The sequence below is a fragment of the Lacerta agilis genome, chromosome 6 (genome assembly GCF_009819535.1).
Source record: "Lacerta agilis isolate rLacAgi1 chromosome 6, rLacAgi1.pri, whole genome shotgun sequence".
Taxonomy (NCBI): domain Eukaryota; kingdom Metazoa; phylum Chordata; class Lepidosauria; order Squamata; family Lacertidae; genus Lacerta; species Lacerta agilis.
Genome location: NC_046317.1, coordinates 65,684,274 through 65,709,175, shown reverse-complemented (window position 1 = coordinate 65,709,175; position 24,902 = coordinate 65,684,274). Strand labels below are relative to the sequence as shown.

At 41.6% G+C, this 24,902-nt stretch overlaps 1 protein-coding gene across 5 annotated transcripts in view; it reads right to left on the bottom strand.

Moving 5' to 3' along the window:
* Positions 1-18,056, bottom strand: part of CHD6 (chromodomain helicase DNA binding protein 6) — a 97,160-nt gene extending 79,104 nt beyond the window's left edge. For 3 of the 5 annotated variants that reach the window (XM_033153228.1, XM_033153232.1, XM_033153233.1), the window contains exon 1: positions 17,404-17,605. The gene's annotated coding sequence lies outside the window, so the exon portion shown is untranslated. Of the gene's footprint in view, positions 1-17,403; positions 17,613-17,892 lie in introns of those variants that run through there. The other 2 variants (XM_033153229.1, XM_033153234.1) reach the window with 2 other exon arrangements.
* Positions 18,057-24,902: the final 6,846 nt, after the last annotated feature.

Sequence of the window (24,902 nt, the reverse complement as noted above, 5' to 3'; positions counted from 1 at the left end):
ATCAGCCCAGAGTGCTCACTGGAAGGACAGGTCCTGAAGTTGAGGCTCCAGTACTTTGGCCACCTCATGAGAAGAGAAGACTCCCTAGAAAAGACCCTGATGTTGGGAAAGATGGCGGGCACAGTGTTCTCGAAGCAATTAGCATGAGTTTGGCCAAACTGTGGGAGGCAGTGAAAGATAGGTGTGCCTGGTGTGCTCTGGTCCATGGGGTCACACAGAGTCGGACACGACTGAACGACTGAACAACAACATGCATACACCTCGGACAGCTAAGTTGCACAGATGCTGTTAGAAGTTGCCAGAACAGGAGAAAGCAACAATACACCGGTACCTTGGGTTAAGAACTTAATTCGTTCTAGAGGTCCGTTCTTAACCTGAAACTGTTCTTAACCTGAAGCACCACTTTAGCTAATGGGACCTCCCGCTGCCGCTGCGCCGCCAGAGCACAATTTCTGTTCTTATCCTGAAGCAAAGTTCTTAACCTGAAGCGTTATTTCTGGGTTAGCGGAGTATGTAATCTGAAGCATATGTAACCTGAAGCATATGTATCCTGAGGTACCACTGTACACAACATGAAGAGTGGAATGGCAACTGCTACAAAATCAAAATCCCAGCAATGGATTTGAAAGCCCATGCCAAGGCCACAAAGCTGACAAAAGAGGGCTAAACTTCATCTTCAGAGATGCACCAATCCTCCTCCCTTGCTCCAGATCACAAATCCATTCCTTTTGCTTGACCTCACCAGCTTACCTGAAACTAGGAGCTTTTCCATAAAGGGATCTTGAAGTAAGCACTGAAACTGCAGGGCCAGAACAGATGGTAAAGCAAGCTAGAGCAGAGCCTATGCAAGGCATAACTGATTTCCACTCCATTTCACACATACTTCTTACATGTATCTTGAACAAGAAGGGGGATAGGAGAGGCCCCTTCAAGATACCGCAGCACCATCTTCAGAGGCACCCCTGAAAATATCAACCACCACCATTCCAGAATGCTCTTGTAAAAGCGCAGCAGGTCCTCCACCATCAACAGTATTAAAGGCCGCCAAAGATCTAAAGTGATCAGTAGGGTACAATTACAGTTACTGATTTCAAAGCAAGCCTAATCAATCCATCAAGGTTGTAAAATAGCATCTCAATGCCATACCAAGTATAATATCTAAACCAGCAGGAGCTCAAGAAACAAGTATCTCAAAGTAACAGAGGAAACTCTTTTTAAAGGAACTTGCAAACCAATGGCCACAACTTCTGTTATTCAGTTTAAAAAGTATTTTTACAGAGTATTGAATTTAATCACTTGACATAAATGATTTAATTGGTTCTGCCATATTTTTAAAATTTTCCAGCACCTCCGCCACACATTCTGTCCTCATTTAGCAGAAAATATAGACCATTCAAAATTTCTCACTCAATTCAATTCTCTGTAAATTTAGCAGAACAATTTTTGTTATGTAAATTATCTAAGTTTTCTTCAAGGGTCAAAACATGAGGACTGCTTCTCGGGCTATTTGCCATATGGACAATAGTCCTTCATTTCAATGAAAATCACAAGCGAGTTTGCAACTACCAGATAACTTCTTTCCTCTAAAACCATAAATTCTCAGGCCACTTATAAACTTTTTTTGTTCTACAAATCGAAGAACACACGTGATTCATGTTTTAATACAGTTTTTCACTTTGGATGCAATGGATGTGCCTGTTTTGTGAGCAAAATTATGTGCAGTAGATCTGTGTTATCGGGGGGGGGGTAGTATTCGTGCAGGGCAAATTCCTATATTGCAGGGGTTAGACTAGATAACCCTTGTGGTCCCTTCCATCTCTACAATTCTTCAATTCTATGAAAGTGAAAATATGCTCACTGCTCTACAACCTTTCTGTTGATCACCTGAATGAAGCATTTGTGCAGTGGTCGATGGATAGCAATGTGGGTTTTCTAGAAAATTTTGAAGTGTAAAATAAAATCCAAGACATTCCCCCCCCCCATACAAATTTGGCTAATTAGCACTGAAATTTTCTGATGCCCTAGAGAGTGATCTAATTTAGCATGTTTATTACATGTGTTTAGTAAACCATGCTTTAAAAATGCCCCCATTTTTTGTCTCAATACAATACAATTTGACCTGAAATATTTAAGGGAGGAAATTAACAGTGCATTTAATGCGGTTCCAATGCTCTGTTAAGAATAAAGTCTTTTTGGAATGCAAAAATTCAAAGACAACAGCATGTACACCATATTTTCATTGCATTGTTTGCAGGGGGGGAGCACTGAAAACTTCTGCAATGTTAATAAATGTTAGTATCCCCCAAAACTGTGGATGATGTTCTGACTTACCTACTTGCTAGGGAGAAAAACACTAATTATAATTTTGGAAGCTGCCAAACTTACCTTTTATTATATTTGCCATTGGCATCTATTGGTTGCTACTAATAAACTTATGAAAAATACGTTTTTCTATGGCAAAATAAAGCACCAGAAAATTTCCCATAGACCACAAATTTAAAAGCATCTCTTCTACAGTGCTTTTAATGGCAAGTCCAATTATTCCAGAAACAATCTCCCTTAAAAACTGGTATCTTTACATCTTTACCAAGACCTGGCTGATCAGAATTATTCAGGCACTCACTGCCCCTCTGAGACAGAAAGAGAGATTTGCATATAACATGTACAAGCATCTCATGCTCAGAGCCATTGTCTATTGAGCCATGAAACATGTTTATCTTCCCTGTGGGATTTTTCTTAAGCCTCAAGTGCATACATGGCGGACTACATGAGAACAAGAAGTTCACATGAACATTTTTGTTTTGTTCTGGTTGTCCTGAAAACTGCACTGAAGGTTCAGAATTGTGAGCCAATCTGTCCCCAAAATGCTGCTGGCCATAAAAAGAAAAAGAAAAATAAAGGTTTATACTTTCACTTATGGTGTCCCCCCCCAGTGGCAGCTTTTTGGGCAACGCTGTTCTTAGAAATTATTTTAATAACAAAACAAGAATTGTAACGAGCCTCTTTGCCAGCATTACTGGGAATATGGGATGGGCCAAATGAAGACAGTTTGGATAAAGAATTGATTCTATATTTATTGTCAGCTGCCAGGATGGTTATTGCAAGAAAATTGAAATATTCAGAGGGATTAAATAAGCATTTGTGGTACAGTCAAATATGGCCCATGTTGCTGCAGAAAAATTAACTCAAAAATTAAGGTACACTAGAGGACAAACAAAAACAAATTAACTTTCAACAATGTGGCAATAAATATTTTATACATTAATGATGGTAAAAATGTTAAAACGTTTACTATGAAATATGCTGCTATTTGAAATTCTTAGTAACTTTTCAGCTTTAAGTGAGACTATCATAAAACCTCAAGGACTGTGTGTGTGTATATATATATAATACTACCCCTGTCCACACACCAGGAACTGTGAATGAAATGACCCACATTTGCATTTGTATGTGTGCATTTCAATTTTCATTTTCATTTAATTGCATTGCTTTTCTTTATTCTTGTATGCCAGTGAAGTATAGGTTCTTGCTTAAATCATTAAAAAGCTTTTCTTTTAAAAAAATGTGTACTACAGATTTTCCACATTTTTAAGTATGTAAAAGTAAAGGATATAATATGCAATATATTGAGTTGTATAACGATTCACAAATAGTTTAATATTTTGGTTACAATCATAGCACCTGGTGCTCTATCATAATGGATATATGTTGGTTTATAGTAATTCTGAATATTGAATGTATAAAACATAACCATAAAATCCAGTTTCCTGCTGATCCTTAAGTCGGTACTCTATTTAAAATGACACACGTTCAGTTCCTGAGTTTCGCTGTTAAATGCAGTGATGCCTTCTACACCTGCACAATAATGTGAAGACAGTTTTCCTTTTATAGCAAAGGCTATAGTTTTGGTTTGTTCACAACGACATTTTCTGTGCAAACCCTCCCACCCCCAGGCAGTAGCGGAGGAACACAGTGTGAACAATTCGGCAGACTGCACTAGCTGCTCATTCATGGTAACCCGGGTTTCTGGCAATATTCACTAACCTAGTACCCTCCAGCTGTTTGGGATGACAACTTGGGCGTGCTGGCTGAGGCTGAGAGGAGTTGAAGTCCAAAACAGCTGGAGGGCACCAGATTGGCAAAGACTGACTTAGAGCAGACTTATTGTTTGAGCACAGCCATTTAAAGCTCAATAATGTATTGAACTTTAAAAGGACGCGAGTGGCGCTGTGGCTTGCCGATCAGAAGGTCAGCAGTTCAAATACCCACAACGGGGTGAGCTCCCGTTGTTCCGTCCCAGCTCCTGCCCACCTAGCAGTTCGAAAGCACCTCAAAGTGCAAGTAGATAAATAGGTACCACTACAGCGGAAAGGTAAACGGTGTTTCCATGTGCTGCTCTGGTTCATCCGAAGTGGATTAGTCATGCTGGCCACATGACCCGGAAGCTGTCTGCAGAAAAACGCTGGCTCCCTCGGCCTATAGAGCGAGATGAGCGTGAAACCCCAGAGTTGTCCGCGACTGGATCTAACGGTCAGGGGTACCTTTACCTTTAAGGTATACTTTAATTCAAGAAGAGACCTAACAGAATACGTGTTTATTACACTTATAATGCTTTTAAGTAATCAACGTATTTCTTTGAACAGCAACCAATGCACTGTTTGTGCACTGATCACCAAGATTTTTTTCCCTCTTACTTAAAAGTTAGTTCTATCAACAAATAATTTATACTAAAACTAATTTATACAAAACTACGGGAAAAGAGGAGGCTATTTTGTGGGAAGCAGTCCAAACAGGCCAACCACATTCTAGAAAGTAACTTTAAATGTGTCTGAGACTGATGAATCCATAATCAATGGCTTTGCAAAATCACTAGACTTCTTGCAGACAGGCAGGCAAGTCGCATTGGCATTTAGCATTGGGGTGGCAAAGTCAAAAAAAGCCAGATGGCTACCAGCTGAATATTCAGCTCCATGAGGACACACACGAATAAAGAGAAGAATGGACTACAGCACTACTGTCGCTACCAGAACTCAGTTAATGCAGTTGAGAACTGAGTTTACTGACCAGTCCTCTGCAAAAGGTGCTGTAGCCTGCAAACAGTGGATATAATAATCCAGCATGCAGACATTACCCTTGGTTTTAACAGTGCACTCCAAGGAAGCTCTATAGAGAATAATCAACCCCTATTGTTGCAACAAATTCAACCTAAGACTAAAGAAACTAGTATTTGGGGACCATAATAACTAGTAGCAGATCTGAAAAAGCTAGGAGTGATAGCTACTAGCTGTTGTTGTTGTTTAGTCATTTAGTTGTGTCCAACTCTTCGTGACCCCATGGACCAGAGCACGCCAGACACTCCTGTCTTCCACTGCCTCCTGCAGTTTGGTCAGACTCATGCTGGTAGCTTCGAGAACAATGTCCAACCATCTCATCCTCTGCTGTCCCCTTCTCCTTGTGCCCTCAATCTTTTCCAACATCAGGGTCTTTTCCAGGGCATCTAGCTGGTAGCTAAATGCCCTTAAAAGGGACTGAGACAAATCCATAGGAACAGAAAGCCCGAGGAAGAATTATGAGGAATTTGAGAGCTTGCTTGCTATTTTGTGACATTTGGGTTGGTTCTAATAATGGTATTGCCCAGCTATAGTTTTTGGAATCATATAAGATTGCCTCTGAATTTGGAGGTTCCATTTCATTATTGTGGCTTACAGGGCCATCATTGGCTATGTGCTGACAGAACATCATCTGCTGGAGAGCATAAGTGGTGTAGGGATGCTGTCCTCAAGTCCCACTTTTGACTTTCCCATAAGCACCTATTGCTTCAAGGTATTTTATGGGACATGGTCAATAAATGGGATAAAAAATAATAATAAATAAATCTAGCTGTGGGAAAGAGGTGGGTGGACTGATTGGGCTTTTCTTATGCTTACTGCAATACTAGGTGGTCAATATGTTATCATGCCCAATTCCTTTGCCAGCAGCAGCCCTGATTTCCTCCAAAAACAGCTGTTATCCATTTCTCGACCTCAAGCAACTGTTGAGTGTTGAAATTCCAAGTGTACAATCCCTCAGGCAAAAGTGTCCCTTAATCCTATTCGTGAGTTATACATACTCATCACCACCAACACCATCTTTTTAAAAAAGAGTAACAATCAAGTTATTTTGCAAATAAAAATAAATCAGCCATGTACTCCTATGCTGCAAAGTAGGAAGGCTATTTTTACCTAAAGGTAAAGGTAAAGGGACCCCTGACAGTTAAGTCCAGTCACAAACGACTCTGGGGTTGTGGCGCTCATCCCGCTTTACAGGCCAAGGGAGCCGGTGTTTGTCCGCTTCCGCAGACAATTTTTCCGAGTCATGTGGCCAGCATGACTAAGCAGCTTCTGGCAAAACCAGAGCAGCGCACGGAAAGGCCTTCCCGCCAGAACGATACCTATTTATCTACTTGCACTGCATGCTTTCAAACTGCTAGGTTGGCAGGAGCTAGGACCGAACAACAGGAACTCACCCTGTCGCAGGGATTCGAACCGCCAACCTTTCGATAGGCAAGCCCAAGCAGCACGGTGGTGTAACCCACAGCGCCACCCGCTAGAGGCCCTCAAAGTCAAGGCTGCCTCCAAACCTCAAACACCATCAATCTGACAAAACCTATGAGGCAGCATGGAATACGACACTCCTCCAAGTTCAAGGTCACGCATGTAAGATCAGGCATGTGTATTTTCCAATTCTGAGGATGCAAGGCCCATTCTGCTGTAAATGCACACTTTACACCTTGCAAGGCATTCTACTAAATTTAGCACAATTCACGGAAGTGTGAAAAATCAAGCACGTTATTAAGTGTTTGCTTTAAAACCACAATCCTTCAATATATGACAACCTGATCTATATTTATAAAGATTCACCTTGAAATCTTGTTAAAGATGTTCCTTACTATGGCCTGAGCATCGTATAAGAAGGAGGGGAAACAGCCTGCATATAAAAAGTCATTAAAGTTTGATGAGGGCTCATTGAGTCAGCATATTTCTAAACTTTATTCAAGTGACATAATAAATTGCACTAAGCTTAGGGTTTTACACGGGTTGAAATAACGTTAATTTCAAGTAGATTTATTTTTAAAGCACTATCATTTTTCTTCATTGAAAACTACCATTCATGTCTTTTAAAAGAATTATTCAATATTTTATTCACCTTTCAGGTGCACTGCAAAATCATGGGCATAATTCAACAAGAAGGTCTCCTATGCAAGCTCTGCTGCTCTTGCATATCTCCCATTCACTTCAAGGAGGAAAGCACAGGAGATCATTCTCCTGGACTGTGCCCTTTATGTTCTGAGATGCTTAGATATCACAGTCCTCAGAGCTCCAAGCACCCACTGAAGCAGGCGGACAGTGGTGGGTCAGCACTTGATTGTCCTCGCATGCAGGAGAAATCCCTAACTCACTGAGGTTTAAGATCCATCAGCTACCTTCACCTGGTTTAGACAGCCAATCAAAGCCATTCCCAGGGTGTGGCCACTGTCACATGCTGACAGCTTGTAGGAGCCACAGGTGAAAGCTGAGTGCAGGGTGGGGAGCAAAGGTAGACAAAATACCTTAGAAGGAGCATGACATGTCCCCCAGCATAGGTACTACCCATGCACGAACACCCCAAAAATATATACAGACACAGATCAACGTCTCAATCCTGTAAGAAAGAAGCACTGTGACACATTTCATAGGTTACCTTTTAAACACAGCAAACCACAATGTGCTAAGTTTTGCACAGTGTACATTAAGAGTAGGGGGCCTTTTTTCAGCCAAGGGCTACATTCCCTTAGGCAATCTGTTGAGGGCATCCTCAACATCCCTGCACTAGATCATGGGTTCTCCAATGTTGTTAACAGTATTTTTGCCTGTCAAAACAAGTTGAATAAGCAGGGCCTAATGGTCCAAGAGAATGCACTGAAGACCCTAATGGTGCAACTGCACAGAAACGTAATATCAGAATAACCTTCTGTTTGTTTGTTTGTTTGTTTGTTTGTTTGTTTATGGCTAACATCACAACCTTCCTAAGACCCCAGGACCACCTATGGGTACAAATACAAAAATTTAAATCACAGTATATATTTTCTATATAATAATATTGTATTAATTTGTTAATTCAAAATAGAACTCTGAAACACACTGACCATACAAAACCTTGGACAAAAAGGCAAGCTTTCAGCTGGCGCCTAAACCTATACAATGTTGGCACCAACTGAACTTCCAGAGGGAGCATGTTCCCAAGCGAGGCACTGCTGCTATTGTAGCCCCATTTTAAAAAAATCTGCACACGAAGACATTTCCAGCTCATTTTGCCTTTACAACACAGCAACCACATTTCCAAGCTTTCTCCGTCACAATGAGGACTAGAAACACTTTCTCTTTCCAAAAGAGAAGCTGGCCTTCACAGGATTCTAGAGATATGTAGCACAGAATCTGCAAGTCAGCCATACGTTTCCCAAACGAGGCTTATAGCCCGTAAAAGGAGTGTTTCAGTTCTTAGAAAATCTCTGCCTCAAAAACCACACCCACACAGGCACTGTTACTATAACATTACCGTTACAGACCAAAAGCACAAGATAGAACTGTTCAATTTGGGGGTGCCTGCTTATTCCTTAGAAGACATGCATATAGACTTGTGGTGTTAAGGCTGGCCCATTGCCCTCCCTTCCCTTTCACAGGCTTCTTTCAAACTGCTTCCACATGGCTGCAGTTGCTACTTGAGTTGAAAAATCAGTGGACCTAAAGTCGCCTGCCTACAAACAAATACATTTTCTCCTGTTTTAAATTAATTGAACTATCTTCCATTAAAACTGTAAGAAGGTGTGCTAAAGGTCAAAACAACAAATGCAATTCCCATTTTGCAAGCGTTCAAGGCCTTGCCGATTGCTGACTTGCACACCATTTTCAACCCCAGAAGGGGGCAGGACAGGGCAGGGTGGGCTTATGCGTCCCCCGCCCACGCATAGTATGACCCGAAACGCAACACCTGTGCAAATGGGGAGTTGCCTGTATTGGAATTTGCTACTCAAACATTTTGTGAAGAGTTTGAAGCTCTTGAGGTATAAAAAAGATCAGTGCTGTGATGCCCTTGAAAGATGCCCAGCTTTGCTAATCTATAGGCTAAAGGAGTAAGGAGAAAGGGGAATCTATGGCAGGCCAGTCTGGAGGCTGGGGGGGTCATCAGATGATGACCTCACTTTTTTCTCAAAAATAGTCGCAGACCACTGAGTGTAAGCTGTCAGATAGATACTTAATAATTACATATATTCATGTAAGAGGATAGGGGTTTATTCTCCTCACCAGTATGCCCCATTGCTTTAAAAAACAGAGCTCACCACCCCAGTTTATACACAACAGAGGCAGACCCAAGTTTCAGCAAATACTGCCATCATAGTTTGTGTCTCAGAGGTCATACAAAGCACAGATGCCTCAAGCTTATGGTTTCTGCAGCTGTTCTTAAAAAGAAGTTCACATTCTCAAGCAACCATCCCGACAGAAAGAGAAAGCATTTTGCTTTGCATAATCCACCTGTAAATCTTTACAATGCCTCTGAAGACATAAAGGGAAAATACCGTCAGAAATATTACTGGCATGCCTTTTGACAAATCAAAATTATTAAAAACTAACAATACTGAAGCACGAAACTGAGGTCTTTGCTATAAAAGTAAAGCAACTTGTAGTATAAAACAAAACAAAACAAAAATTCTTCCAGTAGCACCTTAGAGACCAACTAAGTTTGTTCTTGGTATGAGCTTTTGTGTGCATGCACACTTCTTCAGATACCAAGTATCTGAAACGAAAGCTCATACCAAGAACAAACTTAGTTGGTCTCTAAGGTGCTACTGGAAGGAAAAAAAAATATTTTTTATTTTGTTTTGACCATGGCAGACCAACATGGCTACCTACCTGTAACTGCAACTTGTAGTATGTAAAGGTTCACTTTTTTGGTTATGAATGGAGTGAGACAAACCACGAGTCTAGGTTCGGAAAGAACGCTAAAACAAAGAAGGGCTTAGCTCTAGGCTGTGCAGCAGGAGAAAAGGAGGAGCTGAGCGGTAGCTATTTTTCCTGTGAGTATCCACATGATAGTGCAATTGCTAACATAGTAGAAAAATCAGCTAGAGAACTAGTACGGCCTAGAGCAAACAGAGGAAGCACAAAGGCAGCCTTTTAATAAATGGCTTACTCCAGAGTCAGACTTCATTTATCACATTTGTATTCCATCCCTCCTCCTAACAGCTCAGGGTACATGGTGTTATCTCATTCTTTCCTGTACAGCTGCACCCCACTAAACCATGCAAAGCTTAGTTGCACATTGCATGGTGGGAAAACAAAAACACATTGTAAAAATGTTTGCTCAATTTATGATGCCACACTAGTTAATATTTACCACAAAGCCCTAAAAGCAGTCAGTCACATTCTTCAGCACCTTTTAAAATGCTACTTTCATCTTAAAAGGTAAAAGGGACCCCTGACCATTAGGTCCAGTCGTGTCTGACTCTGGGGTTGCGGCGCTCATCTCGCGTTACTGGCCGAGGGAGCCGGCGTACAGCTTCCCTTACATGGAAGTATTTTCTTGAACCACACACTTCTATAATATTCGGCTTGATTGTTTTAGTTGAATGTTTACTACTGTATCATTTTTTGTGTATGGCACCTAAAGTACTTTTGACAGATGGTTGGGATGTAAATTATGAAAATAAACAAATAGGGGGGCACTTGCAAGCCATACATATTCATCTGTTCTTGCTGTGCATAGATGCGCTGGAAAGCCACAACTGAATAGTGCCTCTTAGGGCATGTACACCAAATGTGCATCTGCAGACATCACACGCACCCAATGTATGGTTTTCCACCTTTTCCCCATATACAGTGGAACCTTGGGTTGCAGAAGTAATCCGTGATGGAGGCACGTCCGCAACCCGCAGTGTTTGTAACCTGCAGTGCCACATCTGCGCACAACACGATTTGGCGCTTCTGTGCATGCGCAAGCGGCGAAACCCAGAAGTAACCCTTTCCGGTACTTCCGGGTTTCCCGCGGTCCGCAACCTGAAAACACGTAACCCAAAGCATTTGTTACCCAAGGTACTACTGTACTTAGCACTCACATGACTGAGAATGTGTGTTTTGTGTGTGTTTCAGTCAATAGCCAGTAAAGAATGAATGTATATGAAGTGTCTGAACACTCTAAAATGCTATTATTATTATTATTATTATTATTATTATTATTATGTTAGTGCTATGATATGTGAAGGAAGACTATCACCTTTGAAGTGGCTCTTAGAAAGCAACTATTGGTGATTTTCTTTCGCTTTGATACAAATAGTTGAAGAAGAAATAGCACACATTTCAGGATGTTTGAATGTAAACAAGAGAAACACTGAATCAACCTCACCCTCTCAGTTTTGATTTTCTGAAACACATTTTTATTCTTTTTAGACATCAGCATAATGTCTAAAATATTAGTATAGTATAACACTATGCATCTTTACTCAAAATTCAACTATGTTTAATAGGGCCCTAGTAAGTGTTCATGTAGGATGGGCAGATCACATCACAAACCGGCACCTGTCTATATCATTATTTTAATAAATTTATTGCTCTCTGTTCCACTAAAATAAGTTCACAAAGCAGCAAATTTCACATATAGCACAAATGTAAATAGAAGCAATCCGTAACAATTGAAATACAAATGAAACTGAAAAGACAAAAACAAATTGCATCAAGATAATCACTTAATAGCCAGGAAAAATCTTTTTATAGCAACGTTGTCCCAGGCCTGGCAGCAGAATGAAAGCAAAGAAGCGGTTTGATAGATACCGGTATTTCTAAGAAGAGAATTCCAGAAGATAGTAGCCAATTATTAGTCATAGTCAGAGCAGATGCGTTGAAATTAATGACTAATTCAGGTCCTTTAATTTTAACGGGTCTACTCTGAGTACAATGGAGTAGAACCCAAAGACTGAGTACAATACAGAGGAGTCCCTTTTCAGTTGACCTAGCCAATGAACCCACAGTACCGGTACTTCTGTTCCAAGCCTTTGATTGGTCCACTGGGAAGAAATTCTTCCTGTGCAGTTCTGTATAAGCCAAAAAGCCCTTCCAATAGGTAATACCATCTACTACAACAAAGGTTATTATTTATATACCGCCCATCTGCCCCAGCCACTCTGGGCAGCTCCCAACAAAATATTAAAAACATCAAACGAACATAGTATGCATGCGCATTCAACTGCCACCCTAAAGGTATCCGCGTCACCCAGGAAATCGCAGCCGCAGTCTGGAAAGGTCCCTTCCTGGTTGACATGAAGAAGCTGTTTTCAACAAAGCCCAGTGACAGAAGCACGCAGCTGTGTTGAGGCAGCATTGGGTGTTGAAATTTTGAGCCCGGGGCAACCACTCCTGTGCCCCCACCCCCACGCTACACCATTGGCCTGAATTCTAAAGGGAGACCTTGCAGAACCAGGTGGTAAAACTTTTCCTGTGTGATACTGGTGGCAGGGAGGAAAGTGAATATGTTTTAATCCAGCTCATCACCGCGGCCTATCCTAGCCACCAGGAGCTCTCCAAAATCATAGAATTGTAGAGTTGGAAGGGACCCTGAGCATCATCTCATCCAGCCCCCCTGCAATGCAGGAATATGCAGCCGTCCCATAGGGGGATCAAACCTGCAATCTTGGCGTTATCTGCACTGTACTGTGACCAACTGAGCAATCCATGGTCCCAGACAAAGGATTGTTTTTGCTTACTGGGGAATAATTCAAACATGTTATCTTCCTACTTGTAGCTTGAAATAATACTGCCCAGGAAAAGAACTACCATTCAATATTTATTGGTGTGGCTAGCATACCCAGAAACCAGCGCATCTTTATTTTTCTGCTGTAGTGCATGCTCTGCTTCCTTTACTCCTGTAATTACACACGTACCTGGCTCCAAATCCAGCACCATTTTTGCTGCTGCTTCTCCTTCAGCTAAGTTTTTTTGCTTGATAATTTCTTTCTCCCAAGCATACAGTATGTTTATTTGATGAAACGTTTATTTGGAGCCTTATATTTTTTTTAAAAAAAATCCTTTAAAAAAAACACCCTTAGAACTACTCTTAAAGGGATTAGGGGAGTAACTCTGCAATTGACATGACTGTCACAAAGATGAGCCAATCAGCAGTCTGCACAGCCAGATTATCATGGGAAGAGAAAGAATTGGTTGTTCCCACCTGAGGAATGCTAACTTACACACACACACACACACACACACACACGAAAAAGGCAATTGTGGATGCACACCTTATGCAGCTTTCAACAAGAGATTTCAACCTATCCTGACAAAATCTCCTGTCACCTACAAAAGCTCAAGTCTATTTCCAGATCTGCCTCTTTGAATGAAAGTCTACTGCCTCTAATCTCCTCCATCATTTTATTAATGATTTCTCTTCTTGCATTTAGCTCTCCTTTCCACCACCAAGTTTTGCAAATGCTAAAGAAAATGAAGAGATGCATATTTGTAATGATACCGGTTGTGTATTAATTAAACTGGAATCCACAGGGAAAAAACAAATTTACAAAATAAAAACTAAAATTCATGTATCTTTGCTAATGAAGGATGAGTATGAAAGTAGTTTTACTTTCCAATGAAAATGTCCAGCGAGTGGGATGATGGACACATACAAATAAATTAAGTTTTGTAGCAAAGTCTCAGAGCCCCATGCTTTCAAGACATCAGAGAGGAAACATCCCAAAGAGATTTAGTGATTTCATCAAAGGTCCCACCAGGGATTGCAGAGACAATCTCTCACCAGGGAATACGAGGAACAGGTTGTTCAATTCCTGTTTGGTCCCAAGAGACACGACATCTCAGCCTCTCCCAATACTAGGGTGCAACTCTGAATAATATTACTGAAATTTCTCATTAGGACTGCTCTAAACAACTTAGCAGTACCACTGTTCCGCCTTGGAACTTTATGCAAAATGACAGGATAATACATGTATTATTAAAAGATACAGGCAACACCTTGCAGTAAATGACAGCTGCAATTCTATGCATCACTTACATACTATGAGTAAACCCAACTGAACGAAGTGGGACTTATTTCAAAGAAAACAAGAACAGGACAGTCATTTTACTAAAATATGGTGTTCCAAACTAACAGCAGTTGACAAGTACACACTACTTTAAAAAAAAAAAAGAGGGACCTCTTTTTCAAGTTAAGTCAAGAAGCACTGTATCACTGACACAACAATCCTGCACATTTTCCTTGCAGCACCAGGATAATATCCCTGCAATGCTACCAAAGCATTGCAGTAACAAGGATACAATGGACAAGCAGGCCATGATTCTTCATCCTAAGAACATGTTTTTGGCTCAGCTAAAATCTAGTTCTCACTAGATGTGGTAAATCTGTGTCGGAGCTATACCGCTTTAGATGGGTGAGGAGCTGCTCATCACTAAATGGTTCCTACCACGACCAACAAGATCCCCAGGCATGCACCTCCAGATGGTGGAGATGTCAGGCGCCATTCTGGCACCCAGGCACCTTCACTTGCTTGCAAGTGTCAAAAGCCAGGTGCAAAATGCGCCTGGCAACTGGCTAATTTCGAACACTGACAACAACAACAACAACAACAACAACAACAACAACAACACCCTGTCTCCACATAGAAAAGCTGGTGTCAAAGGGTCTCCTAGCTTTGTCAAGACATGGGTTCAAACTAAGGGATCAAACTAATAAATTTGAAGAATCTATGCAGGCTAGCAAATACTTACTTACTGTTTTCATTTATTACACATTTATTTCGTATTTCCTCCAGGGAGCTCAGAGCAGCATACATTCCCCACATTTCATCTTTACAACCATGGTGCGATGTAGCCAAAGCTGAGAGGCTGTGACTGATGCAGTCCATCAATCACATTGACCCTAGACTGGCTCTCAGAACATCTAACCCTGCTGTCAAGAGTAGCATCACAAATATCAAATGCCTCACCAGTCTCAGACATTCCCAACTTTAAAGTTTTAAGCAATTTATGTGGTATATTATAAAAAATGGTTTCACCAGCCAGCAACAACGTTTGATTTCCCCCCTCTTTTTTATACAGTGGTACCTCAGGTTACAGACGCTTCAGGTTACAGACTCCGCTAACCCAGAAATAATGCTTCAGGTAAAGAACTTTGCTTCAGGATAAGAACAGAAATCGTGCTCTGGCAGCACAGCGGCGGGCCCCATTAGCTAAAGTGGTGCTTCAGGTTAAGAACAGTTTCAGGTTAAGAACAGACCTCCAGAACGAATTAAGTTCTTAACCCGAGGTACCACTGTATTCTGTTTGGGAGTGTGTGGGTTTCCCTTTGACTTCTTACTAGCATTTAGACCGAGAAGTTTATTGATCAATACGAAGAAATCCATTCCGATTACCAGTAAAAAGTCATTGGTACAAGACATAAAGAATTCCCCAAAGAAGTGATCAAAATGATGAGGATTAAGGCTGCGTAATGAGACTACAAGTTCACAGGGAGACAGCAACAACAGAGTGAATGAGAAGTGACTCTAATGCGACTTGCCATGCCTCTTCTATTGCAACTACCACTGCAAAGTCACAAAAGATCTGTGTCTGCTCTGCACACAGCAAAAGAGAAGGAATGGATCAGCTGGCAACAAGATAGTTGCCGCTTTTACAGCACAGAAAGCCTTGCTCATTAATTGCTTTCATTAGCAGATTTCATTTGTGTTTTCTAATCCACTTCAGGGTTAGAAGATGCCCTTGCTTGCCCTAGGTCAGGAAGCCATGGGTGATGATATTCCAGATTTGAAATTAATGAGTTGTTTTGCTGGTTGCAGTGTTAGGAGGCTGGCAATGAATTGACATTTTGCTACAAAAGTGGGGGAAGTACAAAAATGTCATAAAAATCACAGCTTGTATAGTACAGTATCAGTCTAACGAACGCCAGTATACCACAGCAGAAATGCTTCTTTTCTGCGGTGTTACCTACCAAGTACTGGTAGCAGACCAGGTCTATAACCATTCTTTAGTATGTAAACTTCATACTCCATGTGGAATCCCAGGTTATTGGAAAACATTTCTCTCAATGATAAGTCCCATTTCAGTATGCATCACCCTGTTTTACAGGTACACTTTTTAAGTCACTAGTCCAAAGGGACAGTGTACACAGTTTGCAGGTTCCATGTCTCCCCCTCCAAGACACAGACACACACACACACACACACAGCCATGCAGGCTTGCTGTGTACCATTTTTGTAAACTCTGGAATGCTTACCGAACATGTCTCATAGCTCAAAACATACAGCGCTGTGGCGGTCACAAAATCAAACAAGATGGGGAGTTGCTCTTTCACCCTGGGAATTCAGGGCCTCCCGATTTGCTTTCTAATCTGCAAATATTTACAAGTCCTCTACAAAACATCACTACCTCCAGGCGGCATAATTCAGAAGGTGGCAACACGGACGCAAAACAATGAAAGGAGGAGTAGAGAGAGATGGATTGAGTTTCCAACTCTCCTTCGATGCTAATCTCTCCCTAGCCCCGGAATTGCACCAAACTTGGTCATGGTTGCAGGAATGCACATGACTCATGGCCGTATTGTGGATGGGTCTGCAAAAGAGGCAGGTGGGCTGGACTGTGCGTGTGTGTGCGCGCGCGTTTCTGTGCGTGAGCGCCTCGGAGGGAGGGCTGGGGGGGGGGGGGAGAAAGCAAACTGCAGTGCGTGGGACTAGACCCAAGGGGAGTCGCAGCTGGGGTTGGACGGCGCATCCTCCCGATCGCCACCCATGCAAAACAGTGGGCAGGCGCAGAGAACTTCTGGGGGTGAGAGGGTCAGCGACGGCAGCCACAGCCATAGCCCACAGCCTGCCTGCACACAGGGGGAAGAGGGAGGAGCTGCAGATCATCTTCCCTCCCTCCCTCCCTCCACCCCCCATCCCCCGCTTGCTCTCCTCCCCGAGCCTTGCGCTTTAAGGGGGAAGGTTTGCGCTGCAAGGGGAACCTGCGGGGCATCCCTGCTCGGCTCCACATGGGCATCCTCCCCCGCCTCCTCTCCCTCCTTGCAACTCTGCGCAAGGGCACCATCACACGTAGCACCCCCTCCCCCGGCGCCCAGCTCTGCTTCCCAAGGACAGAGCATCGCCAACGCCATGACAGTGTCTGAGAGGAGAAACTAAGCGCTTGGCAAGACCCCCCCTCCTCCTCCTCCCCCCCCCGCCCGTCCGCCGGCCGAGCCCGGGCCGCCTGACCAGCCGCCGGCTCCTTGGCCCCTGCCGCCTGCCCTGCCCGGCGAGCGCAGAGTTCATTCATAGGCTGGCCCCGGGCCGCCTTGCGCACCCCGCGCACCCCTCACTCGCGCACGGCGCGCCAATAAAAAGTTCAGAGCCCAACTTACCTAAAATGGCTCCTGCAGCAGCCAAAATACAAACAGCTATTATTTGGTGAAGTTTAGCCCAGACACCCTGCAAGGACAGCCTAGCCTGGCCCCGGCACGCCCCCGCGCTGCAGCCACTGGCCACCCGCAGCCCCCCGGCGCCTGCCATTGGAGAGGCTGCCCGTCAGCCAAGCGCAGCCCGCTCCAAGCTTGGCTGCAGCGCGCTTATTGCTAGCTCCATTGTGCTCCTATTTGCATTGATGTGATCGCTGCCGGGATTGGCTGTGGCAGGGACCGAGAATTTCCCCCCCCCCCGCACCCTCCCCGCAATTCCTTTTGCCTCCCGGATCTGCAGCCCCGGTCCTTCTCTGCCCTGCCTCCCGCCCCCTTCCAGCTCTCCAGCTCTGTTGCCCAACGCAACTGTAGCTGCAACTTTCCAAAGGCTAGCAGAGGAGAGAAGGATTTCGCCCCCCACTCCCGTATCCTCCAATCAAGGGGTTTTTTACTTACTTCAGCCAGCATTAAAAGCGGAGGAGAAGAAGGGAGGGGAGGAGAAGCGGGGGAGAACCTCTCCCCCTTTGCATTCCACGTCTTTGCTCGCTTTTCATGTCCCGGATGTGAGATTTCCTGCATTTAAAGCACTGTCTGGAGGTGGAATGTGCAACCTCCGAACAGGACGATGCGGGTCTTTTTTTCGCGTGTGGGAAGGAGAAATGGGCATAGTACTGGGGGAGGGGAAGGAGACCAACTTTCCTCGTTCTAAGAGATGTGGGTAGCGCCAATCCTGACGAACTATTCCTTAGCGTAGCTTTCCTCTCCTCCCCCTAAAAAAAAAAAAAAATCTGTTGAGTAATGGCTGCAGTGGGAGTTAATCAAACACATTCTGAAGACCTTTCTTTTGCTAACTGGTTTTAATGTAATTTTTATTGGTTCCAGGCTAATGTGCGCAGTTGATATGCCGGTTGAATAGTGCACCTATGGAACATACTAATTCCTGGAAAAGAAACATTGAAATAAGACCTCTTGCCTTCTGCCAGTTATGTTATTTTCTTTCCCCCATATGTAGGCTGGTGAGTAGGGTGTCATTCTTTGGAAAATATGAACAAGCTGATACAGCATGAGCAGAGTAGATCCTTGCCAAACATCTGTATGCCGATTCAGTCGTGGAATTACTTCACAATGTGCCTAGTGCCCAAATTCACCCACGTTTACCACAGGGACAGCTCAGTGCAGCCTTGTTGTGGCATAGCAAAAGTGGATGGACTTAGCAGATGGGGGGGGGCATGGCACAAAGCAATCACACCAAGTGCTTTGCCATATGCTAAAATGGGTGCTAGGGCCTAAGTTTTGCATGAACTAAGTTTCTGGTTCAATTTCTGATACTGAAGATGCCAGGGATTGAACCAGGTAGCCGTATGCAAGGCAGATGCCCTACCACTAAGCTAGAGCCCTTCCCCAGTATGCATATGTTTACTGGACACACGCACCAAAAAATGGCATTGTAGGTGAGAAGTTGATTTCTTGCACAAAATTAAATACAAATTATATATTTTTAAAAAAAACAAGAACAACAACTGTTTAAGACCTCCAGCTGGAGTACAGTGGTGCCTCGCAAGACGAATGCCTCGTGCAACGAAAAACTTGCTAGACAAAAGGGTTTTGCATTTTTTTAGGTGACTCGCAAGACAAATTTTTCTTTGGTCGTGCTTCGCAAGACGAAAATTTCAATGCATTCCTATGGTAATTAAATTTCAATGCATTCCTATGGGAAAGCGTGCTTCGGAAGACGAAATTTTCACAATACGAAACGACTTGCGGAACGAATTACCACTACCAGCTGGGAGTAGAAGATCCTAACATTCATACCCATGCTAACTAGGGAGTAGCCCACTTAACTGGTCAAGCTGGTCCTTCTGCACAGATCCGTTCAACCAACATTCTGGATATGTCCATTTGGTCATATAAATCAGTCCTCAATCAAATTAAGGATAGACCAAAGTACCAAACAAATCTGCAACTTTTCCAAAGTCACTGAAGCATGCTGTTTACTCACATGAGAAATAAATGTGTCTGCTAGACTGATAGAAATTGTAGTACAGTAAGGAAATCTCAGTACACTAAAGTTTGCATAAAATTTGACAAAAATGTTACAGTTCCATGTTAGAAGTTAAGTTTTCTAGTTTACATCTTCAGACTTCGGTTTTCTCAGTTACTTCTGTGAGGTGAGGTAAGGAATTGGTATATTGCAATAAATTCCTTTTCCCTCCATTTACAACTGTTGTCATCAAGAAGGTACATTACACTACTTATTTCTAATCACATTCTGTTCTGTACTTCTATTTGCCTGTTATAGTTCTTCTAAATCCATCTTCATATTATCACACTTCTTTACTTTCTCACAGCTCTTGTCCTGGACAGATTTACCAAGCATGTCATCTTCCTTATTTCTCCAAATATTGTACTAAAATTTCCGAAAGAAATGATGAACAGAGTTACACAATACTTTCTCCTGCAATTGTTCTCATACCAAACATCTAATTCCTTCTTTCACTATCTCCTACACATTCATTTTATAATATGAATTTTATTGATTTTTTTTTAAACATATGCCACCTTGCATCCTTTATCAGTTGCAATGCACAATCATACCTGGGTTCAAATAAGGAGAGTTTCATATATTTTCTGCATGTTAAAGAAATCCTGTGCTTCCACTGTAGCAGCCCAAGCTATTGTTTACCTGGCCTATATCATATACTGTTTTTAGAGATCCCATCAAAAATGGTAACTGGTTCCGTTCTTAGAAGATCACTGGAGCAAATAATATCATGGCCATGTAAAGAAGACGACATAATTTTTGGAAGTCAGCTTTACAAAAGGCACCATGCTAGGTCTTTCATTTAAGTACTAAAAATTCCAGTGGATGAAATCCAACTGCTGCTGCCCATGTGCTGATAAATGGGAAATGAGGTGAAACTACAGATCAAAAGAAACCAGTAACATTTGTTTTACATTCTGTTCCCTTCTAACATCTGTGACACTAGCATCTGAGTAACTAGAAGAAGTGTCTAAATGTCTGCTTCACAAGTACGGTATTGTTCAGATCCTTTGGAGAATTTTCCTTATCAAATGCTGCATCTGAGATACAGATATAGATATAGATATAGATATGTCTACTTTTGGGGAAGCTTGTGATCCACCCCTACCCCTTTCCAGTATCTTATTATATGTGATTTACAAAAATACAACTGCTACTGATTTTTTAATGAAGTGTCCATGGCCCTGTGGATTTTTTGCACACTGCCAGTGACAGTGGCAGAACCTGAACAATGTTTCAGCAAACTAGCATTCAACAAAAACTGCATCCCTTATACTATGGGCAAGAACAGTTAAGCCACCAAGCTATTTTGTCTATGGAGTGTCAACTTGGAAGAGAATTTGGGGAAATTATACATTCTTTTGTAATGAAAAAGACCAGAAAAATAAAAGTTTTAAGTTAACTAGTTTATTTATCAGATTCAGATGTGTGCAGTAATGTTCTTACATTAGTATAGAAGCAGAATGCAACAGACTGCTGATGGAAGCACATTGCCAATAACGTGACACGATTATAAAAACAATCTGCACTGGCTGCCCATCTATCACCGAGCCAGGTTCAAGGTTCTTGTATTAATTTACAAAGCCCTGAATAACTGAGGTCCAGGGACTACCTGGACCCTTATATTCCAGCTCAGTCACTGAGATAATCTGTTAGGAGCATCGCTGGATGTTGTCATGGGACTTCAACCTGAAACCAAGCCTTTCATGTCATTGATCTAGTTGAGTAGGGTGCTCCTTAACTAGCAAATCAGGAGGTGTATTCTGTATTAGCCTTTGAATGTTTGCTGCAAACATTTCTGTTATACGGTAGTTAGCTGGTGATCTGTTTTAAATTTTAATGTATTTTTATTGTGGTCCTATAAGGGTTGTAAACAGCTTTTTTTGTTTTTTTAAATAAATAAATAACAGTACACAAATATTTTTATAAAGTAAAGATAACATCAACAGGATAATACTTTTATTAGGAGCAGCAACAACAAAGTTACAAAATATAAATCTTTATAAAAAATTTATATGAAACAAAAATAGTGAATGATTTTTTTTCCCAGGTGGATGGTAGAAAAGTCTCAGAGTGGGCCATGTAGTAATTTCAGAAACAATGGAAATGTGGTTTTCAGATGAAAATAAAAATATTTCTTTCATTACTCATGAGATTTCAAGTGTAGGATGGGACGGGGCCTGCATTACAAGTTTGTACTGGGGCCCACCAAAATGATGCTTGAGCTCTGTTCCATCCCAAGGGAATGAAATATAAAGCCATATTTGACAGCTGCCCCCATAAACCATGTAAACTGTCTAGACATTTGTCAAAGTCTGAGCCTCAGTATTTTCCATAATCTACTATAAATCTTGGTACATCAATGTTTGCTATGTGTTTGGACACCTCTAAAGATAACCTAACCAAATTTTGCATAGTGATTCCCAAGATCAAGAATAAAGTTTTTGTCTACATTTAGATACAACTAGATGCCATTTTGAATCAAGATGGCAGTCTAAACTTTTTAAACTTCAAATCCTATCAGCTCTAGCTAGCATGGCCAATGGTCAGGAATAATTAGAGTCGTAGTACAACCACATCTAGAGAGCCACAGGTTAGCCTCCCACTCTTCCTGCTGTTATTACGGTAGTTGTGAAGTTGAACAAAACAGGGAATTTCTGAACAGCTGCAGCTGCTTGTGAAGAGACAAGAAAATCTGTATCTACTATAATGATCTCTTTTGCACAATTATCATGAGCCCCTTCACTCACGACGCTTCAAAATCCAAAAGAGATCCAGGAAGTTACAGAGCTGTCTGATTGCTCCAATAGTGAGAAGTTTGGGAAATTAATGAGAAATATTATCCATGCTAACAACAACAACAACAGCAACAACAACAACCAAACTATATTTTTCTCCAATATCTATGCTTTTTAATATAGTTGCAACTTGCAAGTAATGCATGAAACACAAGGAATGGATAATTAATGGATAACTGCAGAGAAATGAGTCATAGCTAGTATGTGGGAAAACCAAACAAACATTTCTTCTACGTGTAATTTGAATATGGGACATAGTCACCATGGAAAACATAGCTCATCAGCAGTCATGGACATGGCAAATGTTGTAAATGTTCTAATGACACCACTCTCAATTATGCATCAGCACAACAAGATGGGGCAGCATATAAACCAAACCAAAGTACAGATTATTTGTATCACTTTACTTGGAAAAATGAATAAATCCCATTTGTGATAGATGTTGTTTATTTTGAGACACTTTTGTTATGTCTCTCTTTTTCCAAAGTTATTTTTTCCCCTTTGGTTAATTCTTTGCTATGTTGAGCAAAGAATTGAGAAGATGATCAAAAAATAAGCCTACAAGAGCAAAAATGAGGCAGATCCTTATGCTGTCCCTTCCTTTTCCAGGTTGAGCTTCCAATTCCAATTTTCTCTGCATTGCATCCTTTCTTCACTAGATTTTACAGAGAATCCAGGTGACATGGTTGATAACAAATAGTTGCATTGCAATGGTTTTTTGTGTTGTACTCACATGGCAAATTTTTAATGCAATTTTCAACACAAGCCTGTCCAGTAAGGACATGCAACATGCTATTGCGGCTTTTCAGGGCTCCTGTGCCTTTAATTAAAGTCACCTACTTGCCAGTTCTGTACCTTTTATTGCTTCCTGTGAGCTTAGTAAATAGTCTGCTATTTGGCCCTTGAACAGTCTTTTTACATTTCTGTCAAGGGGCTTTAATTATTGGCTCCTCTTTTTCTTTCCATTTTCCTATAGCTACATAGTGCTACCTCACTATATGATAATTTGTTAGATAATATTGTGCTATATTACATGCTGCATGGCACCTCCATTTTAATTCCCCTTCCAGGCGGAAAAGCAAATGCCTCACCAATATTGGAAGACTCTAGTGCAGGACAAGAACAACCTTTTCCTTAACATTTGGTCAACTTTGCTGCTCTCACTGTGCTACTCACTGCATTTTCTGCCTCTATAAGTGCCACTGAGATAAATATGCATGGTCCCCATGTATGAGTCCAGTAAATTATGCCTTTTAAAATTTGTTGCGATTTGAAGTATTCCTTATTTTATGGCAGAGAACCAAAATATATTCTTGCTTGCTGTATGCAGCTTAGCGATCATTATAATTAAGTGGTATATAAACTGCCAAAATCAATAAATAAAATTTTTAAAATTGAATGCAACAAAGCTCAGGTGAATTTGTAGCCAGGATCAGAAGGGTAATTGAGGTGTACTCAATAGCTTTGATATATTTGTGGTGATTCCGCCCCCCACAGCTTTATTATTTCTTGAATTTCTATCCCACCCTTATTCCTCAAGGAGTCCAGGGCACCAAACAGATAAACCATTTAAAAGCCCCCCCCCCCAAAAAAAAACCACCAAAGCAACAACATTCCAAAACTGATTAAAATATCCTAAATCACAATAAAAACATACTTCTATCCAATTATCTTGTGGTGGCCAGGAACAGAGTTTTTCAGCCACCAAAAGCCTGGGTAAACAGGAATGTTTTCAAATTCCTCCTGAAAGTTAATAATGATGAAGACAGGTACACAATAATGATGAAGACAGGTACATATTGTTGTATTTGGTATATTGTTGTATTTGGTTTCTGTTGGAAGCCGCCCAGAGTGGCTGGGGAAATCCAGCCAGATGGGCGGGGTACAAATAATAAATATTATTATTATTATTACACCTCACTAAGGAGAATATTCCAAAGCCAGGCAACCACCACTGAAATAGCTTGTCACAGGTCAGTGCCAACCAAGCAGCCCCTTTCAACAGTTAGGACAAAGGGCAGTCCTTTGAAGGAGTCCTCCATTTGAAAGGTTATTTGGTCTGTCCAGTTTGAAAATAAAGTCCCTATAAAGGAAGAGCAGGGGCACTGAAGATGTCCATTAACAGCACGATGACAGCAGACCATTCACTTGGTCACAATATTTCTCACTATGGGGGAACATGTTTCAATTTCAATTATACAAATTATGTCTAAATCTTCATATCTCTATCTATCTATCTATCTATACAGTATATAATTAACATAAGCCAATTTTTGGACATCTGTGTCCTCTTTAGTATTTTTTGGGTGGAAGCAATGCCTTTTGTCTTTTTTGGCAATGTTAAAAATGCCCCCTCCCCCAATGAACAGCGCGCGCACACACACAGCTGTTTTTTCAAAAATCCCATCAGTTGCAAAATAAAATTTCCATGAAGCATTGTAGAGAAGAGTCTGCTGTCCAAGAAAGATGAATCCCAAGACAGGCAGAATTTGTGTGGTTCCTTGGAACCAGCACCCTGTGTAAGGTAAGGATCTTATATTCTAAAGAGCATTGGATAGGCATAATATTTGTTTTAAAAGGCTGCTCTGTTTAAAAGCTGACATTTTAAAATGAAGAGGCAGTTTTTT